We start from the raw sequence: 12304 nt of genomic DNA on the forward strand, positions 1-12304 counted from the left end.
GACTTTTGCCACCGCTGCAAAAGAGTGAACATTTAGCTGCGACCATGTCATGGCAAGACATTGTTTTATATTTAAATTAGTTTTATCTTCTAAACTAAATACATTTTTTTTGCCGCGGGCATAGCTACTGTAAAAAGTACTTTATTGCCACAGCTGCAACAAAATGTTTGTTTGTTTGTTTGTATTTGTATTTTTTATTTTTTTCCCTAGAGTATTCATATATAAAATTATAAACTACTTCAGATAAGAATTCTAACATAAAAAATCTCATATTTTCTATTAAATCAAATATTTCTTCACTACAAAATGTCGTCATTGAATCAATAAAAAACTTGGTACAAGGAAGAACAAAAGGGAATATATATATATATATATATATATATATATATATATATATATATATATATATATATATATATATATATATATAGATTCAATGACGATAGCTTCAGTTTTTTTCATGTTGTCAATTTGCCATACACCCGGCCACTTCATCATATGGCTTGGTCTTTCTAGTCAACCAATAATCAGATCCCAAATGAGTGATACTATCGTCTTCTTTATACTGCAACAAGTAAAAATAACACATTAACTTTTAGAGCAATAATCAAAAAAATAATTCAGAAGCAAGTTTTAGAACCACATTCAAAAATATATGCAGCAAGTTTTCAAAAAAACATTTTAGCAACTTGAATTAGCCTACTCTTACACATAGAATTGATAAAAGAAACCCATCAATTAAAAGAAACATGTATATTTGGAGTATGCCGCAAATATTTGCTATGTTTTAATAATGCCATGTCCATTTAATTAATATCTGATATAAATGATACCTGGAATTTTGTGTCCAGAATGCGAGCATTCTCCACGCGCTTGAGATTTATGTGTGTGCCTCTGCTGGAGTTATACCTATTCTCTTACTGTACAGAAGAGCTCAAATAAAGACGAGACTTAATAACACGTACTTCAAGAAATAACAAAAAAACAAAACAAAAAAAGAACAAACTTGAAATACTGTCCCTTTTCTTATGTCTCTCAAAAATTGATTCCCTCACTAACCCATAAGGTAGATCTATAAAATAAACATATGTTCCCCTCCCTAAAAAACAAGCAAACACACAAGACTGACTAAACATCTGGCAGAGTCACAAGTGGTAGTGTCCATACCCCATTTCACAGGTAGATCAAACCAAAATGCTTTAAGTGTTGGTGTCTTGTTAGCGTTCATGGTTTAGGAAATGAAATTGGACAATTGTTCCCAATAAATTATACTAGCTGAGTAGCATGTAAGCAAAAAAGAAATGCTAGTGGATCATTTACTGCAAGGAACGAATGCATCCTCCATCAAAGATGTAGAGGAAGAAGGGGTGTTAAATTTCAGAGCATCCATCCACTTCCTTTTCCATATAGACAAACGTAATTCAAAACCTATTTCACTCAATATTACGTATCTCCTAGTCATCTGATTGCAAGGGAAACACTATTGAAAAGTTAAATAATAGATTAGTACCCGATTGTAGTTTTCGAGCCAACTTTCTTCTCCACGAGCTAACATCCACTTTTCGACCTTATCCAAAATATGTTTTCTGCTGAGTGTCTCCACCTACATGGCAAGAACAAGAAGATTCAAAGTACAACAACTGAATTCGATCAAAGTGAGTAGTACATGTCCACCAGAAGACTTGATCAACCTTTTTTAATCAATCGAGAGGAAAGGCCCCAGGATGGTAACCTCGTCAACCGAAGATGAGACATTACAAGTGACATGATCAAACAAGTTCCGCTCTTCGATAAGGGTATCCCATCAGGTCTCATAACTGAACATTAGTTGCATTCCTTAATCTAATAGAAACTTAATACCAAAAACATAGAAAGTATGACATTATTATTTTAAGTAGCATATCAAGGAATTAGATACTAGTTGACACCCAAATAGCAGATGTTACCATAAAATCAGCAAAATAGGATAGCGTTCTCACCGTAGATAATTTGTAATGCGGTGAAGGAGAACATTCCAAGTAGTGAACCCCAGGACCGTCAACCTTATCAAAGTGATCCTCAATCAAAAGCATAGGCATGGCACATGTGTTAGTGAAACCCTTCAGCTTGCAGAACCTTGTTTCTAGACCACACCATCCATATAAGCTTCATAACCTTTGAGCAAAAGAAAACCAGATAAGGTTCTTATGATATTATAATTGTACACGATTACAACAACTATCAAAAGATTTTCAAAACTATCTAAGATAGAGGACATGTCCAATTGACATACTTTTCATCAAGCAGTAAAGCTTATCCTCCATTCAGAGGGATGGTTGCATCCAACACTTGAGTTCAGCATTATAGCTTCAACTAGACTGTCAAACATTAGGAAAACAGATCCACTAAATATAAAAATCAAAAAGAAAATATGTACTAAGAAGCTAACACGTTATAAACTGTGATATGCTTTATGAAATAGGGGAGCAGTTCTCGTTCTACAGTCAAAGTTCTAAGAATCTAAGAAGCCCAGTTCACTAAGATTCAAACCATTACGTTGACATCAACAATAAGGACCGACACTTCCCAAATGACTTTAATTTAAGCACAAATAGGCACACATTTATAAACTATAGTTGGCTCAAAGAAGTGAGTGTTTAGATCATTCCAAATAGAATAAATAGAAATATCAAGAGAAGATATAAATTAATGCATCAAAGTTATGAACTTTACCTTTAGATAAGAGGAAAGCACAAGATTTAAACCAGTAAATCACACCTTTTACCTAGAATCACATAGATAAGAGAATAACAATTAAAGATAAGAGATAAAACAATTATAATTGGTGATTTGAAGTGCGTTGGTGAAACTCTTAGCTTTCGGCCAATAGTATATTTACCTGGGCAGTAACTTAAAGAGTGAAGACCAATTGGTGGAAGTAGTAAAGATGGAGAACGACTCGCGAAAGTAATGGAGTAGTGAAGATGGAAATGAAACCCTAGCTCTTGGCTTTTCTACGTTTTTCTTTTTTGTTGTTGTTTGAGAATTCGGATTTTGGGTCATTTCAATTTTCACCAAAATAAAGGTTGGAAAAAACGAAACTGTCCGCTTGAATGAACTCATATTTTATGCTTTTTTTAATTAATTTTTAGCCACCACACAATCTAGCTGCCACAAAAGATATATATACCTAAAGTCGCGGCCACAACTTAGTCGTTGCAAAAAGCTACACATCTAGCCGCGGCTGGCTCGAAGTTGTTGCGAGACATTCACTTTTTGCCACGAAAGGATATTGTCGAGGCAAAAAGGCGCCTTTTGCCACCATTTCTAGTTCCCGCAGCAACAACCTGCATCTAGCCACTACAACCATGGCTGCAGCAAAACAGTCCACCACTAAAAGTCACTTTTTTGGTAGTGATGCATGTCATTCATGAAAAGATGTAGAAACTATTGTATGTATATTAGTGTAAGTATGAAGAACAAGTCCTTACTTTATTGCTATAATGAGACTTCTAAACTTTTTATTCATCATAGAAAAAAGAAACAATACTTTTAATACTAAACGGAAAAATATTTTTGGTCTTTTTAAAAAATTTTTTTTAGAAAGGGAGAAATATAATATTATATAGAAAATGTCTAGATTTTGCAAAATGTTACTATACCTCATAGAACTATGTTTGTCCTCAAAGTATGAAAATATAAAGAAAGAGATTACCATAGAAACATGAGTGAAAATGGTGATACACCTGTATTCTGTTCTTCATGATGAAAATACGCCACCCCCAAATAAGTTTGGGGTGTAGGTTATTTGATATAGAATGAGAAATACATGGTTTATTATACTAGGGATATTTATTCTACTATAAAATCTTTTTGAGTTTTTGTATTTTAGAAAACATATATGAAATGCAGAAATTCTAAAATGCATGCATGATTATGATTAGACTACGATTGAAGAAATAAAAAGTACGTAAACAACTATCTATACAGACACATGAAATGTGTGTGTGTGTGTGTTTTATTTATTTATTTATTTATTTATTTAGAGTAATTGTTTTTCTCAATCTAAAGATATCTCTAACCATATAGAGGTTTTGACAAGAAGATAAAATTATATGTTGATCCGGTACCATTTTGGTTACTCAGGGGCGTAGAATTTTTATTTTTATATCCTCACGTTTTGAAAATTATGTAGAAAAGTTATAAAGAAACTCGTACTCAAAAGCCGTTATTCTTAATTCTAGTTTTTGAAAACAAACCATAACTGGTGATCTCATGCAAGTTTTGTGTCGGCTTTTTATTGAACCCAATCTAGTCAGACTGTGGCTTCAGTTATGTGTGTGTTGGAGGATTTACTGCACAAGATATAATGGGAAGATTTATCTGATTGGACACTAGTGGATGGTGAAACTAAGTCTCTTTGGTGGATTTTGGTAGTTCTGGTTAAAAAAGGATGGAACCAATACTCTGTTCTTATTGTTGTAGGTACATTGTCCTTGTCTGAATGTATTTGGTGGTTTGGTAATTGGTGAACGAACCCTGGAGGTGGTTGGGTTTGTAGATTTGGGTGTTGCCTCCATAGTGTATTCACTAGTATAAAAAAGGGTTTTTGTAACTGTTTTAAAATATTATTTGTGACTGTTCTGTTCGAAACGGTCACAAATGGTAGAAAAGGGTTTTTGTGACTGTTTTAAAAAGTTTTTGGTGATCTGCGATTTCGAAACAGTCACAAATGATTTTTTTTTTACAAATGATTTTTTAAAAAAAATGGCGTATATGTGTGGATAACTTGCGTAATGGAAAACGTGACAACTATCGTTTTAGGGTTTGCGCCCAGTCACAACAGTATACTCGGGCCACTATTTGACACTGTTTTAAGAAAATAGTAACAAGTGAAGTGTTGTTCCGAAAGTTGGTTTCTCTAATCCCAATTCCAACTACCCAAGCCCACGATCGACCACTTACTCAAAAAGTAAAAAATACTCGCTCACCTCTAAGTTGGCTGAAAGCCTGCAAAAACTAAAACTCTGTCACTTAGATCTATTTTTTTTCCTACTCGATCTTGAATCATAGAAATACCACCATCATCTTTAGATATGATAAGTCGTATCTTGTGCCAAATCTTTTGATTTCTTTGTAGTACTTTTTGCATAACTAAAGCGATATGGATCTTGAAATAGAAGTTCTTTTTGAGGGGACCTTCGAATCCAACTTTAAATCCATTTATTTCTGCCTCTTGTTCTGGGAGGAAAGCGAGAGATCAAACAGCTTCTGATCGGGCAGTAGTGGCAGTCGAGGATAAAGCTCCCGGGGCTTCAAAGATAGATAGAGGGGAATAAAGCGACGTAGCATTTCAGTTTCTCTATGGGTCGATGACTTCAATGACGACTATTCATGACGCCAACTTTGCATTTTAAGTCTATGGTATTTATTTTATGCAAATGCTTGTTTTTAATGTTGTCCTAGTAAGACCATGGTAGCAAGTTTGATTTTAGAGATTGGAATTGCCTTTACTACGTCTCTTACGACCACATTTGTATTCTTTGTTGAAACCGTGGAATGTTTATGACAATCAGAGATAGTGTAGTGCGTTGCATTTTGTTCTTTGTACAGAAGAATTTAGATATAAATCACAATTAGTAGTTTAAGTGACTGGTTGGTGCTAGCTGCAAGTTTGTATTACCGTTCACTGCTTGGCGCTAGTAGAATTGGTATTTATAGAAGGGGCCTGGCTAGTTGGTGCTAGTAGGTGTGTACTCGTCATTAGGGGCCTGGCTGGTAGGCACTAGCAGGTGACCTGTTATTGTTTTGCATGGCTGGTTGGCGCTAGCAGGTGACCCGTTATTATTTTGCCTAGCTGGTTGGTACTAGCAGGTTTTTATTCATCTTTTGGGCCTTGACTGGTTGCCGTTAGCAAGTAGGGTCCTCGTTATTTTTATTGCTAGATATTTGGAAATGTTTTAATTTTGTGAGGACTCACCTGGACTAGTAGCTGTATTGCATGTACATATACTTATGAATGATGAGCTAGTTATGGCTATGATTTTATTAATGTTTAGTAATATATGTGGTACCATTTTATTGGAATATGTAGTCTAATTAGTTGTTGCCTTCGCCTAAAACTTACACTTATTTATTACTTTTTTGGCATATTATAGCTGTAGTGGTAGACAATCTACCGGTGCTCTAAACTACTTGCTGAGCGACGAAGTCACTCATTTTATTTTTTCTATGTTTGATTTCAGATACGCCTTTAAGTTCGGAATGCCATCTAGACACCCAGCATGTGAATAGTGGGTTCCATATGACTACTTTACTTAGATTTTGTCCTATCACCATGTTTTTGCAGCATATCTGTTTTGTCGGTTACATATTTTTCCTTACTATACTATATTGGGTCGTATGTTATATTATTTTGGACTTGATGTAAATTTACTTCTATGCATATTTTGGACAGTTAGCTGATATTTTAAGACATGTTGAAAAGTGGTTTAACCTTTTCATATTTGGTTTTCGTACTCCAATATTGTATCTATTATATCATGAGCCTAATGAATAATTGACATTTAGGAAGGACTTGTTTATGTGCTTAATAATAATAATAAATTATGTGATTGAGCGATACTTAGCGTAGGTGATTAAGCGATACGTTTAGGAAGTTTGTTTTTCTTTTTCCAGGGCGATGTTGAAGTATTGGGAAAGAATTGCAGCCCTGAAGTGATTGAGCAATACTTAGCTGAGCATAGGTCCTATGAGAGCTAGGGAATTTTCTTTCATAACAAGGTAACGCACCAAGTCCTATTTCTTATCTTTGTATTTTGAAATTTCTTTATTGTATTAACTTAATTACATTGTACTTGACCGTCTAACTTCTCATAGTGACTGGTAATAAGCTTCTTGGAAAAAAAACCCGCTCATAAAGTGATTGAAAAACTATTATTATCCCATGGATCTACTCTAGATTTGGCTTGGTATGTTAAACTATTGCAAGGTCAAACCCACACCACCCACACCACTAGAATTATATGCATGTCCTGATTTTGTCATTTCCAGTACCTTTAAGTTTTAACTTGCATGAGATACTTTTTCTTGGTTCTTCCAATGGTCTTTGTTACGGATGTCCGTACAGGCAAGCATTTAAACCACATCCATCCATGTTATGCATGGACTTAGCTTACTAGAACATACTCATCATTGGTGCTTACTTGGTTTTTGTTGTTCATTCACAACCAATCTCAGCTAACTCTCTCTTCGCAGACTCCTAAGTTTGAACGGGTTAGTTTCTATGAACATGAGAGTTATATCTTCTTGAATCTGCACATTTTTAGTAATTGAAAATCTGTTGGTCATGGTACAATAAGCTTAGTGACACTGTTAAAACTATCAAGGCAATGGTATGATGTCTGTGCTTGAGATCAGCTAGGCCACTGATCTCGGAAAGGCCTTGGTTTTAGGATACTGTTCAGCACAACCTCACTGACTGCTGAATATTTGATTGGGTGGTTTGTAACTCCTCTTTGTAGTTTAGTTAGACATATAACACTCATCTTTTACAACAGTCTTGAAGATAACATTAGGTGTTATAAACTTCTACAGGCAAATCACTGACTGCTGAAGGAAGTTACACATTGGTCTTCACAGTTGATAACACCCTTTTTGCATAAGGGCAGTCAAAAATAGACTAGGATATATTATATTTCTGAGTTGCTGCAGTTTTTTGTGATACTTAATGCATCTTGTCTTTGCCTAACTTCAAGATTTCAGTTCCCATTTTTCGTATTGTCTAACTTCAAGATAAATTGGTATTGTCTATTATTTGCTAGTATATATCTTCTAGATTTACTATAGTACTATTTTACGCTTATTGGGTTTGTGTATTTGTTTTAGATTAAGGAAAGTTCTAATGGTAAGGTCACAAGAACGTAGCTATTTGTGGATGCTTATACAAGTATGGATGGGTCTTGTGCTTTTCCTATAGTCTTCATTTTAAAGAGAAACTAGCTCAACAGACGAGGAATGATATGTTCAGAAGTACTTCTCAGGTACTTAAAGTTGATCGAATGACTTGAACAATTAAGGAATCTGCTTATAACATCACATATCTTTGCTTTGGTTCCTTTTAGAATATAAATTCATGTATATGCTTTTTGTGCTTCCTTGACCCCCATATGTGTTTGGTTTTTAAGTTATTCAATTTGAGGATGCCACTACTTTCCTCTGAAGGCGGGGTGCACTTTAAACCCATTCAAGTAGGAACAAGCAGCTAGCCCATACACAGTTTAAAGGTTTCATATCTTCAATTCGCAGACTCCCAAGTTTGAACGGTTAAGTTTTTACGAATATGAGAATTATATCATTTTGAATCTGTACATGCATTTTTTTTTCTTGAGTCCTTCATATGATAGTGTTAAACCCGCTTTCACGGCAACTCTTACATGATGGTTTGAATGGTAAATAGCCTACTAGATACTTAAACCTTGATGTTTTCAGTAGTACCCTTTGTGTTAATTATTTGACTTTAGTGTTTAATATATGAATGCTATTATTAGGTATCTGGCCATAAGTAGTCTTGTACAATAACTTCTAGGTTCATTCTGATGAACCGAAGTCTACTCTTGCTCTGTGTGGAGTGGCGCTGCACTGATAATGCTCATGCCGTGTTGTTTGCCTCTACTTGTTCCATCTCTAGAAAATTCTCGAGGCTCTTGATCTACATGAAAGGTTGGGCACGCGACTCAATGAAAGAACAAATTGCGTAAAGGTGATGAAGATAGGAATTTCAAAGCACAAATTGTTTTTTTCTATTATGTTCTTATTATGCCTTGTGTACTTTAAAAGTCTAGTTATTTATTGGCAATCAACAACTTGAAAACATTGTAAATTTTGGAAAACCAATGTATAATATATCAATTTTTGAAATGTGTTGGTTTAGTATGTTGCTTGTGTAATTGATTTTATGATTTGAGAATCAGGTAGTATTTAGTAGCGGTGTCTGTGTAATTGGTTATATATATTTTTTTATTATATATGTAGACTTTTTTATTTCTTATATTGACATTAATTGTTTAAAATTTTAACTTGAAGTGCTTTGATAGTTTTAAGAGGGATCTAAGTGAATAGAAGTTCTCAAAAACCATGTTGGCACCACATCAAGGTAACCGATTGCAGTTACTATTTATGTATGTACTTGATGTATAATATTCCTAATTCAATTTCATATTTTTGTAGGGCCCTAGGCAACTAGATGGTAAACAATGTGGTATTCATGCAATGTGTTTCATGCAAGACATAATGAACGATCCTTCTCCTTTGCCATTGAAAGTAAATAAAATGTCTCTAATATTTTAACTTAATTCATGCTTGATATCTTTAGCAACTGTGTTTTTAACTTTTTCTTTTTCTCTATTTTGCAAAATATTAACTTTGTTGTTTCTTATATTCCAGCCAAAAAATCTTAGCCATAAAAAGGCCTTCACCGACAAGGAGATAAATGAAGTTCGAATGGATTTTGTTATGTTAATCCAAGAATGTATTATGAACTATCCTCAAGACAAAGATGAACCATAAGGCCTGAATATGTGGGTGATCGACTTTGACAATATTATGTTATTTTTTCACTTGGATTTAGATTAGGCTGATTATATTTATATGAATTAGATTGGAAATGTATTATTTACTTCATTACGTTTTACGATTAAGTACAAATATATATTGGTTATCCAATGGGATTGGAATGTTTCAATGAAATTAGCAATATATATGAGTGTTACTTGAAATTTAATGGATCATATTCAGATATGTAGTTTATTAAGGTGTGCAGTTTATTCCAGGTCCCAAATTTTGGGGGTTTTTATATATATTCACATTTTTTAATAAATAAAAAAAAAAAATATATACATATCACGATTTTACCCAACCGTCATGACTAATGATACTTTTTATGACTGTTAGGATGAATGCACAACAGTTTATTTAAAACCGTCACAAATGATATGATTTATTGTGACAGTTTTTGAGTAGTTGTTACTATTTTTTAATGGTTTTATGACTTTAAATAAGGATGAATGCATAACCGTTTATTTAAAACCGTCACAAATGATATGATTTGTTGTGACGGTTTTTAAGCAGTTGTTACTGTTTTTTATGGTAGAGAGAGGCTAATCTAGAACAAATATTTGTGATGGTTTTGGGAAAAAAATAAATGACCCCCACTCCATTACGATTTTAGAAGAAAAAAAAAACAGCGACAAAAGACTTTTTGTCACTGTTTTTAATAGTGATATAAAACTTTTTTTCTTGTAGTGATTGGTACATTGAAAACACATACTTCTTTTGGTGGAAGTGATGATATGATGGTGAGCAAGGGATAATCGGTATCTGGTTTAAGTTGAGACAAAAAGTGCATGGTAATCTGGACGACCCTTAGCAACACATAACTGATCCTCAAACCTCCCTTAGAATAATGGAGATTGTGTACTTCTAAGGGTTGGTCTATGTGGAATCCATTGCTCATTTTTGGTTTTGAAAATATCACTGAACTCTTGGTGTATCGAGAATTATCTATTATGAGAATGGAGAAAAGCAACTATATTTGAAAAAGAAATGTGAAACAAAGAAAAAGAAAATTGTATACTCGCTCCACAGGTTCACACTTACTCAAATGACGAGTGAAAAGTGTTTTACAAAGAAAATGCGAGATATACGTGGACTAAGGCTTCGACACTTACAACCACACACTCCAAATGGAGTGGTCCGGTTACCTTAATGATGCACTCCCATGGAATGCATCAAGAAAACACGATGTGTCTTTTATAGTCAAGACTATATATGAGGTCGTTTTAAGTCAAGTTCCCTAAGACTATATGCATATGATGGATCATAACGTGTTAACTATATACTAATAATCTAAATAGTTGGAGATCTTTACAGAAAAACATATAAAAGCATACACCCCCAAATAGAATGAAATGATGTACTTGGAGTGTAAGATGTAGAATGATAAGAGAAAGCTTATGAAATCCATCATAGAACTTATGCAATAATCCGTCATGTTTGAATTATCCAAAAGAGTGTGAGGTTGGTAGTGGATGTTCTTCAAGAAGCTCAGATAATGCGGAATATGACATACTAGGCTTTTGAACCACTTGAATGATGGGTTCCTCATCGCATGCTTTCAAGAACTCTAAGAACTCTTCATCTAGCTTGGGTGAATCTACGAAATCGGGGTCAGTGTCGACATCTTTAAGAAAATCATCGATTTCGTCCATTGTTAAGTCCACAACGACCAAGCTAGAGTGGGATCCATATTCCACCATATATTTTGTTTTCTCTTTTTCTGGCACTTCAATCAAAGTGGGATTCTCATCAACTGGAATGATAAGTTCGTGAGTATGTATGTTGGGCAAAGTCTCTTTATTGGGAAGGTTTAGAAAATTATGAAGGATCTCAAAGGCAATTGGCTTAAGTGCGAATTTGAGGTTTCTTTGAAATGGTTTAGTGGTGCAGTCCTCAGAAATGGGTGGATTTTTTATGAATGGAGGTTGGATTTCAAGAGGTGTTAAATTGCGATGGTGATGGTTAGGTGGTGGTTCTTCACATGATCTTGAGGACTCAGAGAATTCGTCATCTAGTTTTGGTGTTTCCATAAGATTGTGGTTCATATCTGCAATAGTAAAGATCTCACAAATTTGTTCCATCGATAAGTCTTTAACTGCTAAACTAAATTGAAATCCACTTTCTACCATAGTATTTACTCCCTCTTCTCTAAGCACTTCATTTTATTTGTCCTCTCTGCGACTCCGCCTAGATCTTCATAAAATTTCTCAATGCCATTTTCCAAATGTGTCGAGTCCAATACATGCTCTTGAGTTTCTTATGCTGGAGTCATTTATGGGTGATGATGCGTTAAGGTATGTGAGAGAAACTGTGACTTCAGGCATATAGTCATCATTATAAGATCTGGAATTAACACGGTAGTCAGGTAGAGTATAATGGTGATTTGATTGGTCATGAGTATCAGGATGGGCTTTAGCAATTGACTTTGTTATAGTAGCACCTTGTTACTCTTGTTGGATGGGTTCTGGACTGATGGGAAGAATAATAGTCTCAGATGTGGCATTATTTGAATCGGATTGGAGAAAACATAAGGTAGTTGCTATTTGTTGAGTTAGTATTGTTTGCTTGGCCATTTCCTGGTAGAGTTGGTCTGTGAAAGATGATGTAGTGGAATATGAATTTGATATGGATGGTGATGTGAATGGTAATGGGTTTTGGGTGAAATCATACTCCGACTGACCATATGGATACATGAATGGTGGTTGACAAT

The 12304-nt window shown here is 34.4% G+C and overlaps 2 long non-coding RNA genes across 3 annotated transcripts; one reads left to right on the forward strand and one right to left on the reverse strand.

Moving 5' to 3' along the window:
* Positions 1–1509: 1509 nt before the first annotated feature.
* LOC147516089 (uncharacterized) lies at positions 1510–3053 on the reverse strand. Its single transcript, XR_015213577.1, has 5 exons — positions 2879–3053; positions 2713–2764; positions 2273–2357; positions 1980–2154; positions 1510–1603 (listed from the first exon to the last, which is right to left on the reverse strand). It is a non-coding gene; the product is annotated as an uncharacterized LOC147516089 (long non-coding RNA).
* Positions 3054–4997: 1944 nt separating this feature from the next.
* On the forward strand, positions 4998–8964 carry LOC147516090 (uncharacterized). 2 transcript variants are annotated; one of them, XR_015213579.1, is made up of 4 exons: positions 4998–5403; positions 6658–6762; positions 7867–8021; positions 8166–8964. It is a non-coding gene; the product is annotated as an uncharacterized LOC147516090 (long non-coding RNA). The 2 variants fall into 2 exon arrangements; XR_015213578.1 differs by having other exon boundaries at positions 7867–8964.
* The last annotated feature ends 3340 nt before the right edge of the window (positions 8965–12304 follow it).

This window comes from Coptis chinensis, chromosome 2, assembly GCF_015680905.1.
Source record: "Coptis chinensis isolate HL-2020 chromosome 2, ASM1568090v1, whole genome shotgun sequence".
NCBI classification, from domain to species: domain Eukaryota; kingdom Viridiplantae; phylum Streptophyta; class Magnoliopsida; order Ranunculales; family Ranunculaceae; genus Coptis; species Coptis chinensis.